Source organism: Ursus arctos, unplaced genomic scaffold (genome assembly GCF_023065955.2).
Source record: "Ursus arctos isolate Adak ecotype North America unplaced genomic scaffold, UrsArc2.0 scaffold_9, whole genome shotgun sequence".
In the NCBI taxonomy this organism is placed as follows: domain Eukaryota; kingdom Metazoa; phylum Chordata; class Mammalia; order Carnivora; family Ursidae; genus Ursus; species Ursus arctos.
Genome location: NW_026623111.1, coordinates 12,772,963 through 12,790,400, shown reverse-complemented (window position 1 = coordinate 12,790,400; position 17,438 = coordinate 12,772,963). Strand labels below are relative to the sequence as shown.

The following is a 17,438-nucleotide window of genomic DNA, read 5'->3' as shown; positions in this document are numbered from 1 at the left end:
AAACAGATGCTTGGAAAGGTTAAGGAACTTGTTTAACATTCAAGGTTGGAAAGTAGAGCAGGCAGGATTCATATTCTAGTTTTTTCTGACCCACATTGTACCTTTCTACACTGATTCTTCTATGTTCCCAAATATTGATGAACAGCAAATGAAATATTATCTTTACCTTTTAAAATATTTTGTACACACCTAGACATAACAGAGAGCTTATTGAAATCCAAAAGTAAAGATAAGCATTTATATCATGATGATTGCCTCAAAACACCATACCTCATGTGCTCAAAGGTCCAGAGGGCTCAGGATTATTCCAGAAACTGGGAAGAGAGACTGAGATGAAGAAAGTCAGGTGGACAAGACCTAATTATGACTGTGATTGTCAAAACGGCTATGCTTAGGGGTTTGAATTTCATGTTCTGCCCCTCCACTTGTGGCAAGCGATAAGGAGGATGAAAAGGCCTGTATGGGAAGAAGGAGGAGGCCAGGAGGAGGGACATTCCCATGTTGGCTGGCTGGCTGGTGAGTGTACTGGGAGTGTCGTGATTGAGGAGGGAAGGGCATTCTCAGGTTAGCTCTGTTGGTATTCAGTGTTCTTCCTTAAGGAATAAATTCCCTGTGCTATAGTTCTTCTGTAACATCACAGACAACAGTGTGAACAAATATTCTTATCCCCATTTTATAGACAAAAACAAGATTTGGTTGAGACATTAAGTATGAAGCCATGTCTAGACAAACACTGGGATCCTGATTTAGGTACTTGTTTCAATAGACTCATTTTTTCGCAAACTTCAAACATTTGTATTCAATATTCACAATTTTTGCCAGAGCTGCGTGGTATGTTAGTTACTGAATATTTTTCTTTAAATCAACTCCTTTAAACTTAGCCTCAACTAAGTACTAATATCTGTGGAATTGTAGGTTAGATATGCTTATTACATATATTTTTAAAACATATTTAAAATAGATACATAGTTACCTAAAACTTCGTCTGCTTGAGTAAATCATCGTTCATACATGGACCAGTAGCACACCTTAGGAAACTTGTTTTAATGCCACATTGCCACTTTTTTAAACTTTATATTTGCAAATAAATTTAAACAGGCAAAAAAGTTTCAAGAATAGTACAGAAATTTCTGTATATCCTTCACCACATGCAGTATTACAACACTTATTTTATCATTCTCTTTCTCAAAATCAGAAAACTTAGTATTAGTACAATATTATTTGTTATTGATCTACAGTCTTATTTCTAATTTTACCTGTTGTCCCGAAAATTCTTCATGTGGCATTTTTAAAGATTCTGATCAAGATCTGCACAGTTCGTGCATCACATTAGGTTTCCGTGTCTCTTTAGTCTGCTTTCAGGTGCTATATTTCTTCAGCCTTTTTCTGCTTTTCTGGGCACTGACATTTTTGAAGAGCACAGGCCTCTTGTTTGGTGGAACTCCCATCAATTTTAGTTTGTCTGACGTTTCCTCATGATTCGATTTAGAATATGCATTTTTGGCAGGAATGCCACAGCAGTGATGCTGGGTCTTTCTTAATGCGGCAGTTTATTTCCAGGTACCGTCCCTCACTAAGAGGAATGAAGGCTCTTTAGAGAAATGTCTGATTCTAAGGCTGGACAGGGAAGGTCCAGATGTGCCTGGAATATCTTGTTGCCCAGAAAGTAAGGACATGCTTAAAGGGTTTCAGGAGCCAGCTTGGAGGGCTACCTCCATCAAATGTGGGACAAAATATTAAAAGTCAATGACTGTAATGAATTAGTCACCTCCTGAACAAAGTCAGTATCGAGAATTAATGGGAAAACTCTTCCTTATAGTCAAATCCCAATGAATAAATGTAGAAAGGAACAAGGAAGAAATAATATATCCCAACTTGTAGATATAGAAGAAAGAAATAATAAACGCCAACTGATAAAAATGCAGAAGTTAGAAAACCACCATTTGCAACCATGATAATGATCATGGTTTTAGGCAAGGCTCACCCACATGGAGGCTATAAAACCATGAGGTAAAAGTTTAACGAAGGGCAAGTATTTACGTAATCTCAAAGTATCTTGCCACATTGTCTATTGTAACCAAATATGTTTTTATTAGAAATGACTTTAACACAAAAATATGCTAGCTAAAAATGAACATTTCAGGTTTGCCACGCCAGACTCATCAAATCAGAATGCTTGGGATTAGATCCCAGAATCAACTTTTTAATAAGCACCTTTACGTGTCGTAACCACTGACTTAGTGCTTCCAATCTCTGAGTTGATGGGAATTCCACTCTTGTCCTCTTACTCTGTCCTGGGTGGCCGGAAGGGTGATGACAGGTATCAGAATTACCAATTTCATTTCCTTTTGATTCTGATTTTGATCTGATCATTTCAGACCAGAGTGAAGCGCTCTTTATTGACTGGGAGCCCTTGTGCCTGCTGCAAAGCATCTTCTTCCTTTTTTTGCCAACCCAGGAACAAAGAATTCATGTCACTAAACACACAGTGTTCTACTTGTTATCCACGTGGTTTTAATTAAGTTTTAACTAATTCCCTTTATCTTGTCATAGTTATTATGACCCTCTAAGTCATGTCACATTAATATGTGAAAACAGCTCCCCGGCATGTGTGGCCAAGGAACAAAGCCATTATGACCTGTCTTACTAAATTAAAGTGGGGAGACCAATCAACTTGCATTTTGTTGCCTTCTTTGATAATTTATGTTAAAGGTGAGCAAAGGTTCAAAGGAGACAACACATTGCAGCCTATCGTCCCCACCACATATACAGCAAATAAAAGTATTGCAGGCTTTAAAAATGTACATACATCACCTGAGAAATGAAAAACAAGGCAGTGTATTTTGAGGAAGCTATTGGTAGCAATCAATTTGATCTGTTGTAACTCAAATTTTCAGGTTTACTGAAGTCTCTATAATGGCCATATTTTCCCCTAATATCAAGTTGGCACACATCATTAAACAATGGATTTTTTTTTCCTGATTCATGAATTTGCTTAAAAGAAAGGTTTGCAAAGGTAAACAAATGAAATCCCATTTATCCGATTGCTATTTATTGGAAAGAGTGAAATGGAAACTCACCTGGGAAAATCCAGGAATAGAGTCACTGCAGGTGGAAACTACATTTTGGGTAAAACAAGACAAGGTAGGTTGGAAAGGATAGTACATGTTCCCGCTGCTGCTGAAAACAGATGCTGACTACTCTGGGTGTGTTTAATGCAAGCACTTTTGAAGCCTCTTGCTGTGCACACTCTCAAGTTACCGCACAGGACAGGACTGCTAAGCCTCATTAAATCCTTTTGCTGATAGATATTTTGGCACTTACTCACCAAGTGGCCTGTGTGTGCCGTTTAAGAGATCCTTATTTTTTAAAATACAATTCTCATTGATTAATCTTTATATATAGCTATCATTTCTTGAACACCTGCCATAGGCCATGCACCATGCTGAGTCCTATTCCCCACACTAATTTAATTCAAATAGTAAGCCTGGAAGGTAAGCATTACTGTCCCTATACGCGATGGAGGTACCGAGCTCACTGAGGTTAAGTAACTTGCTCGTGTTGTCAGTAATAGAATCAGATTTGAACCCAGATCTCTGACTTCCAAACCCATAGTGTCTGGCCCGCTCCAGTGCACTCACAAGACCCTTGCAAGAATGATGAGTTCCAGTCATGCTGTCAACCTATCTGTTCTGGGTTCTTGCTAGTTTGGTTTTTCACTCTATGAGCAGGACTTTATTTTCTGGTCCCTGGGGTAGGTTAGCTGCAATTCCTCCCTGTTACGTTCCCATGGCTCATTTACTTTCTTTATCATAACAAAGAAACATCACACCTTTTTGTACTACATGTTTAATGTTTTTATTCGCCACTCGATTGCAAGCTCCATGAAGGCAGGCGCTGTGTCTCTATTGGTCACAACTATATCTAGTATATCCCACAACACATAGTAGGTGCCCAGTGAATATTGAATATACATGTGAGTGAGTGTTGTACTAAAATCATTACTTAGTTCTTGTCTTGGTGGAGTCTTTGGACCTGAGATTGCTCCCTTATATTTATTACACCTTTTCCTTCTCTTCTACCCTGTTTGTCTCGCCAGAACATGTAGCAAGTGGAGGAGACAAGGCTCAGATGCAGGTCTTTCTTAAGTCAGTGTTCACATCCTTTCCTTCACCCTAAACTGTGTTTAAAAGTGTAAAGAAAGCTTCTGGCTATGGGTCCTGTCAAACCACTGGATGGTTCTTTTGTTTCTTATTTTCTATCCCTAACACTAATTTTTAACTGGCTGAGGCATCAGAGCCAGAAAGCACTACCCTCGAACGTCCTGCTTACTCAGCTGAAAGCAGCAGCTGTTCCAATAAGCAATTTGATGTTCGGCACCTGAGATTGGCTCCCTCCTTTAAGCAAGACTGCAAGCTCGACAGAATGTAGGAAAGCATGAAAAAGTTTCCTAGCCTGTTTCTCTTCATGTAGCAAGGAAAGCAGCGCAGGTTGAGGAAGGACATTTGCATTCTGGGCAAGGAGAACTGGCTTCTACATGTATAATTTCAGCTGAACTTCTTTTGGTGGGGTCCTGGAAATTAAGAATGATTTGTATTTTAAGGGCTATGAAGAAAAGACTAAGAGATGGTTTTGTTATTATCCCTATTGTCTATCCCAAGTGGGGTACTGGTAAATGTGGCTGTCCCTTCAGCAAAGCCCTGATTTGTGGTGTTTGCCAATTTCTGTGGTGTAAATACTCCCATTGTGGCTATTTCCAGCTAGCAACACGATGTCATTAAATGCATAATAGAGAAGTACAGCACACGACCTGTTCCCATAAACATTTGTAAGCTGATCTAGCACACCAGCACACCACCATCTGTCATGATCCCATTAGCTCCTACTTGGAAACAGTGGTGCTTTAGGGCTTGAGTCAGGCTTGAGATCTCCCATGGGAGACAATGGTGGGTGTGAGGCAAAGGGCCACGCTAATGCTTGAGGCGGACAGACAAGGCCCATGAACTAGAGAGGACAAAGACAAACATTCCATCTGGTGGGCAGGGGGTGAGGGTGTAGAGGGAGTCAAGGTGAGGGTCTCAAACCTAAAAATTTAGCACCAGAGGCTGATTGATTTAGAGTGGAAACATTGATGACACCGCTGACATTTGGTTGACCTTGGATATGTTACTGAATGTTTCCATGCTTCAGTTTCTTTAGCTATAAAATAAGGATATATAGTAATAGTTCTTATCTTAAGGAGTTTTTGCTGGATGATGGATTATTACGATAGATGTAAAGTGCTTAGCAGGGTGCCTGGTGGAGAACAAGCACTCGATGCATAGTTGCTATTTCAGTTAGGGGGGAATGTGTGAGAGTGGATGGGGCTTCCAGAGAAATGGCCTCAACCAGGAGGCAGCTGGTTGCTGCTTATCCTCATGGCCTGGCACTCGCTCTGTGTAGGTTGGCTGTCCTAAAGGGTCAGGCCCGAGGTGGATTGCGCAGCGTAACTATTGGTGAGAAAAAAGAATCAAAACACTTTTTGATAATTGGCAGTATATTTTTTTGGCCTGTTTTCTAAACTGTTAAAAGAAAAAATCTCATTCTTTTCTTTCTGACAGGTTGTGCAAAAAATCCTTAAATTAAATTTGAGATGGTTCATGAAGAACCAAAAAGTGCATTCTCACACTGAAAGAAGAGATTGGAAGAGAGAAGAGAGTGCATTTGCACACTCAAAGAAGGGATCAGAAACTGTATGTATAGAAAGGGAGAAGAGGTAAGAGAATTATTGTTACTGGAACATGAAATTAAGCTCTGAGATTCCTGGTGGGTAAGGGAGGAACTATGTGGATGTGTACGGATGGAACATGTTACATAGCCCTCACCGTGCATGCCAGTTCTTTATGAGAATGTTGTCTTCTTTGTTCTGTTCTTGTTTTTGCTGTTAAATTCCAATAGCTTGCTTTGGTCACACATGAAGTACCCATGGATACCAGTCTTTTCTGATTTTCCAGAGTCTGTGAACTTGAGAAAATCAACCACTGAGAATTTATTGGGCCTTTTCTAAGAAGTACATTACGTCTTTCTAACAGGCCTGTGCTTTCACTTCTGCTCTCGATCTATTCTTCAAATAGCACCAAACGTGATCTTAACATGTACCTTGGAATATGCTTTGGGAGTTGAGACAAACTCTACAGGTGGACCATGTCATCTCACGTAGAATGACTCCAACATCAGCTCTAGGCTCCACCCTGCTCCTGATCTCTTAGTTCCACAGCGTGCTTTCTTTTGCCTTTTGCACATCACCTTCCCTTGGCCTGGGATGATCTCTCCCCCTCTTCACAGAGATGTCTACTCTTGCCACCCATTGCCTTCTCAGCCTTCCCAGGTGGCAATTTCTAAAGCAGATTTCATCCCTGTTTGTCTCTCTCAGTTTCTTTTTTTTGCTTCTCTAACTGGCTTTGGAACACGCTATATTTGGTAAGATAAGATGAAGAAATAACTTTATATTTCACCTACCACAGCTTCAAACCTGCTTGGGAAGGATTTGCCAAGGGTGATATTACAAGCAAATCCCATGGCTTTTATGGTAAATTTTACGTATTAAGATCATCTAGTTTTGGGGTATGAAATAGTCCAGTCCAATATGACGTCAAAACTTCAGTGTCTTTTCCAGTTTAAGATGTTTTCCATGCTTTTAGGCTCAAGATTGACTTAAGGTCCTGTTGACCAGTATCCCAGTGCACAGAGGCCACAAGAAATAGTGGTTTGTGGTCTGATCTTCCATTTTTTCCCTTCTTCTACCTACTCCTCACCGGCTTTTCAGTCAGACTGAGAGTGGAATGAGAGGCACAAGAAAACCTTTATAGGTAGCTGGTGCTATTGGCAGTTCTTCAATGATGGTCAAGTGTCTTCTGTCAAGGTAGATAAGCACCTGCTGTTTCTTTCTTGGGACAGACCCCCACCGGTTGTCTCCTTCTTGCCATTCTCACCCTGTTGGGGGGGGGGGTGCTCTCTGGTTCCCCTTCTGGAAATCCCTGGCCCTTTGGTTTCTTCTCAGTGCTTTACCTCACACCACCTCTGTCTGCTAGGTTGGCGGCACTCCACTGGACAGTCCTCTCAAGACCACTTGGCCCACTCTGCCCACCGGAAGCATTAGGCCTATGGCATTCCAGAAGTCCAGTCCATTCTCAAGGCAGCCAGCTTCTCCTCTGACACTTTTTCTCTGGTTTCTGTGCACTGGGATACTTAAGAGCGCCTGTAAAACTCTGTCATCGTGCTCTGCTCTGGTGCCATGGCAACACTGGGGACCAGGGAACCCCCTTACCGCCTACCTGCAGCTCTACTCCTTAATCTTTAGGTTTCCCTCATATAGGCAGTTTGGAGAAAACAGGTGGACTGTGGGTCACAGGACCAAAGACTGGTTTTAGCTGCCTCTTAGACAATCCCAAATGGCGGGTCTATACCTTTATACCTTCATTAGAATTTGCTGGGAGAGTGGAGTGGGCTTTCTTTATCACCTATTGTTCTCAGTTTGGAGCTTTGAGAAAACACCCTAAATTCCACCTGATATTTTACTATGTTCTATGTAATTATTTTATTTATTTATTTTTGTCAGGAGCCCAGCTTAAGGAGAGAGTGCTGAGCTGCCAGGTATAGGAGTAGCTGATTAAAGCATCAAGGAACCAAAATGAAAGCAACAGGGAAGCCTTAGCGATGGCGTCTGCAAGACGCTAAGCCAGAACCAGTGCTGCCTCCCCTTATCCCATTTGCCCCTATGGAATGGCCTCCTGGTGGAGGGTCATGTGGATCGGCACTGGGGTGGGGGTTGTCTGTCCTTGAGAGAGCCCTTAACAAAAGGTTCCTGCAGTTTTATGGATGCTGGTGGAGGGAGAAGAGGAGGGGGAGGGAGAAGAGTGAGGGGGAGGGGGGAGGGGGAGTGGGAGGTTGAGGAGTGGTAAACTACTGGGTACTCAGTCAGAGTGGAAAAACTGGTCTTCAAGCTTTTCTCCCCTACCCCACTCCTGGCAGAGGTTCCTGAAGACCTTGCATAAAGAGACCTAGGAATGAAAGCCCTTGGCTAGGAAAGCAAGTATACAAAGAGTGTGGCCAGAGGGGCTGGAGTCCTTGACTGCATCTCCCTTCAGAGGCTGCACTGTGCTGGCTGCCCCCAGGCAGGTGTGGGGAAGTCAGCTTTCCTCTGTGAGGTCTGCCAGGGCCTTTGGAATTACCTGTGGTTGGTCCTCAAAAATCACACTTACTTTTTAAACCAGGAGCCAGACTCCTCAATGTTATTTATGTATTTATTATCTTTCTTCTCTAGAACGATGCTGGTTTCCCTAGTACAAACACAGTGCCTGGCACATAGTAGGTATTGATAAGTGCCCATTGAGTAAGTGGAGGAACTCTGGGCCAGTGAGCTACAGAGAGGCCCCTTGGTGGCCTTCATAGAGCTAAATTTTTGAAGTCACAGTGCCTTACCCAGCAGCCCGTGCTTAACCTCCAAGAGTCATTTATTATTATTAGAGGAAAGAAAGCTGACTCTGGTGAGGGGCACAGAGGAGGCTTCAAAGGCGGGGCATGGCTTGAGTTAGTGGGTCTGTTATGGATGGGATTTGGAGAGGGGGAACTCGGAAAACGCCATTTGGCTCATAAACTTGACGTCAGACTCGCCCACACTTACTAGAGCCATCTGTCTTGATATCTCCCACTTTCCTAACGGAACACTTAGAGCATGCAAATATCTGCTGGCAGCCCGCCGCTCCCCACCAGCACCAAACAGGGAGGGAAAGGAGAGCGTGGTATTTTGGGACACAAATCCTGAATCTCATTTAGTCCACTCCTTTTTCTGGCGTGGACATTTCATTTCCTTGGGCTGTAGATCAGTGCTTGTATTTTTTTTTCCTCCAAATCATTTTTACTCCCTTTCATCCTCTGTCACTGCTTCATGCTTCTACTGGATTTTAAGCTTCTGTTTATTGAATGGGGATGAGCGTACATTCGGGTTTGTACAAATGCACAAAGAAAGGAGATTTGCAAATGCGTGACAGCTGTCATTGTATTCTAGGAACCTCTGATCCACACAACCTATGAACCTTAACCCTCCCGTCCTTGACTGTGGGGGTGGCTAGTGTTCATTGTTCCCTAAGCATTTAGTCCTTTGAAGAAAAATCAAGTAAAACCATGGAATCATAGAATCCCGGTGTCAGAGAAGAACTTCTAAATTCTACCATATGTTAAAGGCAAAATTTATCTCTTGGGTAAAAAGGAAAATGCCTTAGTAGGCCCTTCAGTTGAAGAAGGCAAGCCCCTCCTACCACTTCCTGCCCACCCCAGGCATGGATTGGATGGGTAAGGATGAGATCAGTAGACACCAGAATACACTTGTATGGTAAAATAAAGCAGAATTTTGAATATCTAATTGCAGACAAGACAAGAAGTTGTCAGAGGCCCAGGAACCTCACATAGGGGCAGTGGAGGAAACTGAGTGACTCTGTAGGCTGCTGAAGCACAGGGAGGAGCCACAAAGCCAGAAGGCATTCTCTGTGGCCTGGAAAGGAAAATATATTTCCAGGGTTTGGTACCTGATTTTTAATTTGAAGTTGTTTTCTGCTCTATGCTCCAAATACCCTCTACTACTCCCAAAACTTCAGTAAAAATCTGCTCCACACAATTGTCTTGTGTTAGGGACACTGAGGAGTAAATGCAGAGTGGAGATCTGTAGGTCAGAGGGTCCAGGTGGTGTGGGCAATGACGCAGGCGTTAGGGTGAACTGACTCAGAGGCAGACAAGAAGGAAGAAGAAAACTGCAGAGATGCTTCATCTGTAAGAGGAAGGTAGCCGTCGAAGGAGTAAGAAGAACCTGATTTTGAGTTCACCTTATCCGTGAATTCCGTCTTTGAAACACCCGTACACTTGGCGAAATGCTTTCTTGATTGTCCTCCAAATCCTTGATATAGAGCAGCAACGGGCCTGAAGAGGCTGCTGTTGCCTGGGGTTACAACATCAGAAACTGCTTTTGGAGACCTCCAGCCACATGCCAATCAGAACTCTTCGGGTCTTGGCAATCACTTAGTTACAAACTGTCCAAGCTGTGCCTTCACCAGGCCACATTTCTCCAGAAGGACAATTTGATGTATCTTTTCAGATGTATCTGAAAACCAGAAAGTCCAGGTCTGATGAGTTTCCTCTACTTTCTCAATTAGGAACCTCATTTGAAATGGGAATTGATCAGTCAGATATGACTGATTTCTCATAAAAATGCTACATCCCTTTGGCTGTATTTGGTGTTCTGAATGGTCACAAACCTGATATCTAATAGACTTCTCATCTGTCAGGGCTGGAAGTGACTGTGGTGATGGATCATCTAATCCCACAGCCTCATTCTGTAGAAGACCCTGAACTTTGACTTGGCTAAGGTCGCATGGCTGGTAAAAAGGAGGGGATTGAATCGAGTTTGTAATAAACATCTCCTTCCCCAGGTTTCTACTACATGCTTTTTTGGGGAAGGAGGTGTGTATGTACTTTGTAGCTCAACTGAAATCTTTTTATTTTAGCTTTTGAAATGTGCATGTGCTGTTATACTAATCAGAGAGTAAACTCTTCTAAGGACAGGTACTGCTATTGTTTGTACCAGAGGCCGGGGGTGCTGCTGACCATCCCATAATGCACAGGACTATGCCCCACAGCAAAGAATTATCCAGCCCCAAACTCCTCTAAGAACAGGTCTATTATCATTAGTATTATGTTCCTTCTTTGTACCCTGTACTAAAGAACTTCGCAGAAAACATTCAGTTCTGTGTATCTATAGTCGACTGAAATTATTTAAGATTTTGCTTCCAATTGATTGTAATTCTTCAATTCTACAATGATGAACTAGGTCATTTCGGTCTGATGTTTGGGCTGAGTACTAGAAAAGCAAACAAATACCTGTAAGAAGATCCTGGAGAAGCTCACAGCAAGGGAGAACCTGTAGGTCCAAGCGCTGTGAGAGGAGGGCCAGGAGAGGTGAGCTCCCTGTTGAGAGCAGCTTCCTCCCTCCTCCTGAAGGGACAACAAAGGAGCAGAGAAGCGAGTGGGCTTTGACAGTCTCAGAGGCTGGGGGCTCTTGGTGGGGATCCTGTAGGGCTACATCCTAGGACAATGGTTCTCAATGGGGGCACTTATGCTCCTTCAGGGGACACTAGATGATGTCTGGAGACATTTCAGGTTGTCACAACTGTGAGAATGCTATTAGCTTCTACAGGGTAGAATGCACAACAGCTCCCACAACAAAGAATGATCTGGTCTAAAATGGCAATAATGTTGAGGTTGGGAAGTCCCAGTAAGGAGCCCTTACTAGGAGTGAAGAACTGGAGATAAACCAGCCCTCAAGACTGAAACCCTGCTGAATCTCTGAGAATCTCTGGTTGGATTTTCAGCCTAGGTTCCTGACAGAAGCCAACATGAATCCCCACTGGAGGAGGATAACATTACCCAGAGCAACTGAACGTAAGGTGGGGGGGGGGGGCGGGGGACAGAAATCAAAGTCAAAGGGGTCTACGTCCTGGCATTGTGCACTGGTGAAATGTTCATTTAGTTAGACTTTAAATAGCTTTTAGAGTAACCACTGAAAGAATGGTGCTATATATATTATAAATTATATGCATAAGATATATATTATAAATTAAGTATGCAAATTATATATACTTAAAGGATATATTATAAATTGTATATATATAAACATATTTAATAAAGAAGGAAATTGAGTACTTATTAATATATCAAAAAAGGAGGCAAGAATTCAAAAGAAATAGAAAAGAAGTAAGTAGAATATGTAGAGTCAAGCCCAACTGTATCAGTAATACATTAAGTAAAATCTACTATTCCCACTAGAATGCAAAGATAATCAAACTGAGTGAAAGAAATAAAAGACTGATTTTTTTCAAGCTTCCTGACTCTGAACAGCAAACTGTCACAGAAGAATAATATTTATAATGGCTAACGTTATACTAAGTGATTTCTGTTCAAACCCTTTACATGTGGTCCAACCCTCGAGGCTGGTCCTATTATTTTCACTTTTTCTAGTAGAGGAAGCTGTGCACACTTGCTCCGTGTCACCTGGCTAGTATGTGGCAGAACGAGGGTTTATTTATTTAATTTTATTTTTAAAAAGTATTTTTATATATTTATTTGAGAGAGAGAGAGAGAGCAGGGGGAAGGGCAGAGGCAGAGTGGGGAGGGAGAGGGAGAGAATCTGAAGCCGACTCCATGCTGAGTATGAGCCTGATGTGGGGCTTTGTCTCACGACCCTGAGATCATGACCTGAGCCAAAACCAAGAGTTGGACGCTTAAGTGACTGAGCCACCCAGGTGCCCCCAGAATGAGGATTTAAATCAGTCTCTCTGGACTCATGTTCTTATCAACACTGTTAAATCAATTGAGATATTAGTTAGGATGATCCTTTTTTTTTTTTTTTAATGGCATTTCTGGGAGAGTTTCAATGGAGGGTATTTTGTTCTACAAATAATGAAATGATATTTTTCATAGCATATTCCCTTATTATTTTGTTCATATAATACAGCAACTCTTGCTATCTCTCTATTTTCTCTTTTAAAACATAGTTATATTGCGTTTACTTTGCTCACAAGTCTGCAGGTCACCTGGGTAGGCCAGTGGCTATGGGAGGGGCTTGGGCTTGGTTGATCTTGGCTGGACTCACTTCTTGGGTCTGCAGTCACAGGAAGCTTAGCCAGGGCTTGTTTGGTCTAGCATGGCATCAGGATATGGCTTGTCTGGTTCCTGTAGTTCTCTAGAGCAGAGAAGACAAGAACCTAGCCTTGTTCCTGGAGAGCAGGCTGAGATTTAAGACAGTGAGTAAAAGCACCCAAGGCCTTGGGGCCCAGAATGGGCACATCTGCATTTCTGCTGCATTTCGTTGGCCAAAGTAAATCTCAAGGCCAGCCTAGATTCAAGCCTGGGGAAATAAACTCCTCGTCCTAAGGACGTGCTAAAGTGTCACATTGCTGGGAGCATGTTTACACATAGGTGTGAAAAATCAAGGGCTTTAGGGCAACCAGTCTACTCTACCAGCATCCTGGCGTAAGAGATTGGTTCTGTGACTAAATCAAAGGAACCTGGGTAGCAGCAATGTGCTATCCCGGGAGGATGACAATGCTTGTTAAGTGGTAGCAAAGCAGTTGGCAGATTTTTCCTTGTTGTATCCTGGTTCCTGTGCTCCTTTTGGGCACATTTTCATAGAGGACTCTGGTCGCAGACAACAGAAGTGGACTCTTCTTGCCTGAAGCAGCAAGGAGATTTGCTGTAAGGGCATGGGGGATTTATAGAATTGACTAGCAGTTTGGAGAAGCAGGATCAGGAATGAAGGAATTTTTGGAGGGGGTTGGGTGTAGAAATGGCAAGAATAACAAAACAGTCTTATTTGGAAATTGCCCTGGGATGCATGTGTTTCAACCATTTGCATTTGCATTCCTTTGGTCACTTTATTCAAGGTTCAAATTTCAGCAAGGCAGCATCTGCTCGGCCTAACTTGGGTCAGATTCCCCCCCTCATGGTTGGGGGATTGCAGACATTCCAAGTGACATTCCCATCAGGTATAGTCAATGGAAAAATAATACCCCAAAAATGGTATGGGCACACTTACCAAAGGAAGGCAACACAGACATTGGGCAACCAAGAATACATCCACTATATCCTTTTAAAAAGAATTCCAAGTAGCTGTACTATGAGTAATTTTTCAGGAAAGATATTTAAAAATGGAAGAGTATGTATACAGGGACAAAAGGACTGGGAAGAATTATAATAAGATCTAAGTACTTTTCTGTAAGTTGTGGGACTAGGGTTAGTTCCTTTTTTTCTTTTTTTTCCCCTACAGTGTGTATTTATTACTTTCTAAATAAAAAAAAATAAGCTTTATCTTTTAAGATGAATGGAATGAGGAAGGGGAGTCCCTTTGGATGTCCTGGGGACATAATCACTAGCCACTCTATATTAATGATAGAAGCATATGTTTCTCCTAAAATGCAACAACCAACTTATACATTAAACTCTAAACAGAAACAAAAAAGACAAAAACAAACAAACAAACAAAAAACACACACTAAAAAACAAACAACAAAAAAACAACCCTACAAAAACCCAACGTCAAAAAAGCACCCAATTTGGAAAAGACTTTGAGTGTGGATTGGTTGCAGAAGGAAGCGACTTCCCTCCATTTTTCTGGCTGGCAGTCCTTTTGCACTTTGATATTTGTTTCAACAATAAGGTGTTTCATTATTTCTCCTCCCCCAAAGAGCCTGTGCTGGTATGAGATGCTATTGAAGACTCTGATTTGCCCAGGTAGGTCTCAGCAAATGGGTCCTGTGGGGAGAGGGGATCCTTTTTCTGGGTTGGAAAAAGGAAAAAAAAAAAAAAATAAAGCCTTTGCCCTGCAGGGACGATAGAACACACCCTTTCCTAATCAGAGGGTCACTCACCTCAGCGCCCTGTTGGGGAGAATCATCATCTAATTCCAAGCCTAAGGCTGGGTCATCAGACACACTGTCTTCTCCCCGCCCTTCTCCTAGCTTCTCCTACCAATTTTCGTGATCCAATTTCTCTCTCCCTCAGACCAGCTGAAAAGGAAGTTATGAGCTCTCTCCATCATTCGTCACTCTCCTAGGCCCTTCCTCCTTGGCAGTTTTCCCATTTGGGGTCTTTTTTCTCTTCCTCTCGCTGTTTCTCCTCCTCTCCCCACAACCTCTGTGTCGCTGGGGGAGTTCTGTCTGTGCCTCTGGGTTTTTCTCTTTCTATTTAGTTCCCCGAACCCATTCTGGGATTCCATTTTCGTCCATCCATCTATCCAACTGATCACGGTTGAAACCAGGAGTGCAATCAGTCCAAGCCGTTGGAGGCATCCGCTATGGTTCTGCCCCATGTTGCTTTGTTTGTGGGCTATTTTCCGTTTCCCGTCATGCTCTAGGAGAACGGCCTGTCAGTGCTGGGATTGTGCTTTTTTCCCCTCCTGCCAGGGGCCCTGCTTCAGAAACCCAGATTAGAAAAGATGGGACATTTTTTAAAAAAGGAGTCTGTGCTATCTTGGCAGTTCCTTTTCCAATAGCAGATTTCTTATGCTTTGATAATTCCAGAGTGAGAACACAAATTGTTAAGTGGGTTGAGGGGGAGGGTTCTAGTCAGAGATAAAGCTTTCTCCTTTGAGCCTCTTGTTGTTCTCTATACCCCACTCCTGGCTCTTCTCACTCCGTGCTAATAGGGTGCATGTAGGCCACCGCCTTTCACCTCCAGCCAGTAGGCTCCTGGAGGCCAGAGACTGTGCCTCCCAGGCTCTCACGCCTAGCAGGTGATCCACAAGTATATGGATTAAAGATCTTTTTTCTCCTCCCAGAGATTTGTCTTCAAGCCCAGCCACCCACCGAGTATGTCCTGACCTCTTATGTGGTTGCCGCTGGGTGCAGCTGAGAAGATGGTGATGGGTGGGTGATGGGGGGCAGGGAAGGAAGAGGTGTAGGCTGGAAGGACGAGGGCAGCGCAGAGCCCCAGAAGTCAGGGCCGGAGTTCACACTGCAGAAGTAGAATGAGTGAAGGAGTCCATTAATCCTCCCATCTCAGAGGACCTGACCAATCCCTTCAAATCTCTCCGCATTTGGAGTTAATAAAAGTGATAATAATGATGTTAATAGCAGCTAATAATTGATGCTAATACCACCACGTGGGAACTGTTCTAAAAGCTTTGCCTTTACTTACTCCTTTTGTCCTCACAGCAATCCTAAAACATGTGTTCTTGCCACCCCCATTTTACAGATGAGGCAATGGAGGCCATGCAGTCTTCCCGCAGTCACAGGGCTGGGAAACACGGCATGGAAACCGGGAGTCCAGGCAGGCGGCCCCAGAGCTTGGTCTTATAACCATCACACTCCTGGTGATTCCCAAATGTTGATCTGTCTCCTGGGGTCCACTGACTGCCACCCTCCTGGGATGACTACAGACCTGGACTCTTGGCCCTATCTTTGGGCTCCCCACGGTCACGTTGAACTGCCCAGGGGTGAAACTGCACAAGGGCCTGGGGAGCTGGGGGGAGGGAAGGAAGGAAGGAATGAGGAGGCCCCGCCCACAAGCCTGCTTCTCCTCCCGAACTTCCCCTCCCGTGTTTTCTCTCTCAGCTAGCAGCACTTCATTCCCACCAGCTGAGGAGCCTGGGAGTTTCCTTGTGCCTCCTGTGCGCTCGCTCCCTGTGTCACCATGACTTACTCCTCTGGCCTCTTAATGCTGCTCACAGCCTTCTGTCACAGGGAGCACCAGCGCCCACTTTCGGGTCCCTTCAGCATTCTCTGGGGCCAGTGTAGCAGTGTCCTAATGGGTGTCTCCACCGGCTAGGGCAGCGTCTAGCCCACGCTGGTTAAAACCCGACTGCTGGGTCCTGCCCACATTCCCACTCACTGGAGCCAGGCCTGGGAACTTGCCTAACGCCACATCATGGTGCCTACGTCATTCACCTCGCTTCATCTCCTCACGTGGGAATTTTGTCATCTCATGTCATCACAAGAAGAAGAAGAAGGAGAAGGAGAAGGAGAAGGCTGACTAAGGTACAATATGGTATTTTGAGACAGAGACCACATTCATATAAGTTTTATTACAGTATATTGTTATCATTGTTCTATTTTATTATTAGTTATTATTAATCTCTTACTGTTCCTTATTATAAATTAAACATTACCATAGGTGTGTATGCAGAGGAAAAAACATCGTATATGTAGGGGCTGATACTATCCAGGATTTCAGGCATCCCTCGGATCCTAGAACACATGCCCTTCGGATAAGGGGGGACTGCTGTACGTGGTAGCTATTGTTGTAGGGTCAGAGCTGAGGTCTGCAGAGGTCCTGTTGGAGGCAGGGTCTGACTCTTCTGTGGCTTACAGCCCTGAGAGGCTGTGCATGGCCTGGAGGCTGCTAGCCACTCCCACAGACAGAGCTGGCGCCTTCGTCTCACCCTCCCTCCTGCCCGGGCGGGGCGGGGCGGGCCTCTCTCTTACCCTGGCCTTTCGGCCTCCGGATCTAACTTCTGTAGAAGTGCAGGGGACCATCTGGGACATGAAATGCCAGCATTGCGGTGGGCAGCTTCCTTCAGGGGACTCCTACTAACAATGCTATTGATCTACTAGGAATCTTGGCTGGACAGGATCTGCAGCTCGTGTCCCAGCCCCTTCTAGGGGGAAACTTACTGCCAATTGCCCAAGTGATTATTACTGTCACTGCCTGTGTGCTCTTTTGCGGCCAAACCAGTGGGAGAAGGGCGTGCAGAACTGGGAGGAAGAGCTCACGGTGGACCCGAAGTAGCTGCTGTTGCAGGGCAGTTTCCTGATTTGCTCTTATCCAAAAATTCTGGTTACTATTCCACACTTTAAAATGGAACTCAAGGGTGCCTGCGTGGCTCAGTTGGTTAAGTGTCTGCCTTCGGCTCAGGT

The 17,438-nt window shown here is 43.8% G+C and overlaps 1 long non-coding RNA gene across 1 annotated transcript in view; it reads left to right on the top strand.

The window, feature by feature from the left end:
• The first annotated feature begins 15,987 nt into the window (after positions 1 to 15,987).
• The window catches only part of LOC130543252 (uncharacterized), a 28,272-nt gene continuing 26,821 nt past the window's right edge, over positions 15,988 to 17,438 (top strand). Inside the window, exon 1 of the long non-coding RNA XR_008958462.1 lies at positions 15,988 to 16,559. This is a non-coding gene — a long non-coding RNA (uncharacterized LOC130543252). The remainder of the gene's footprint in view (positions 16,560 to 17,438) is intronic.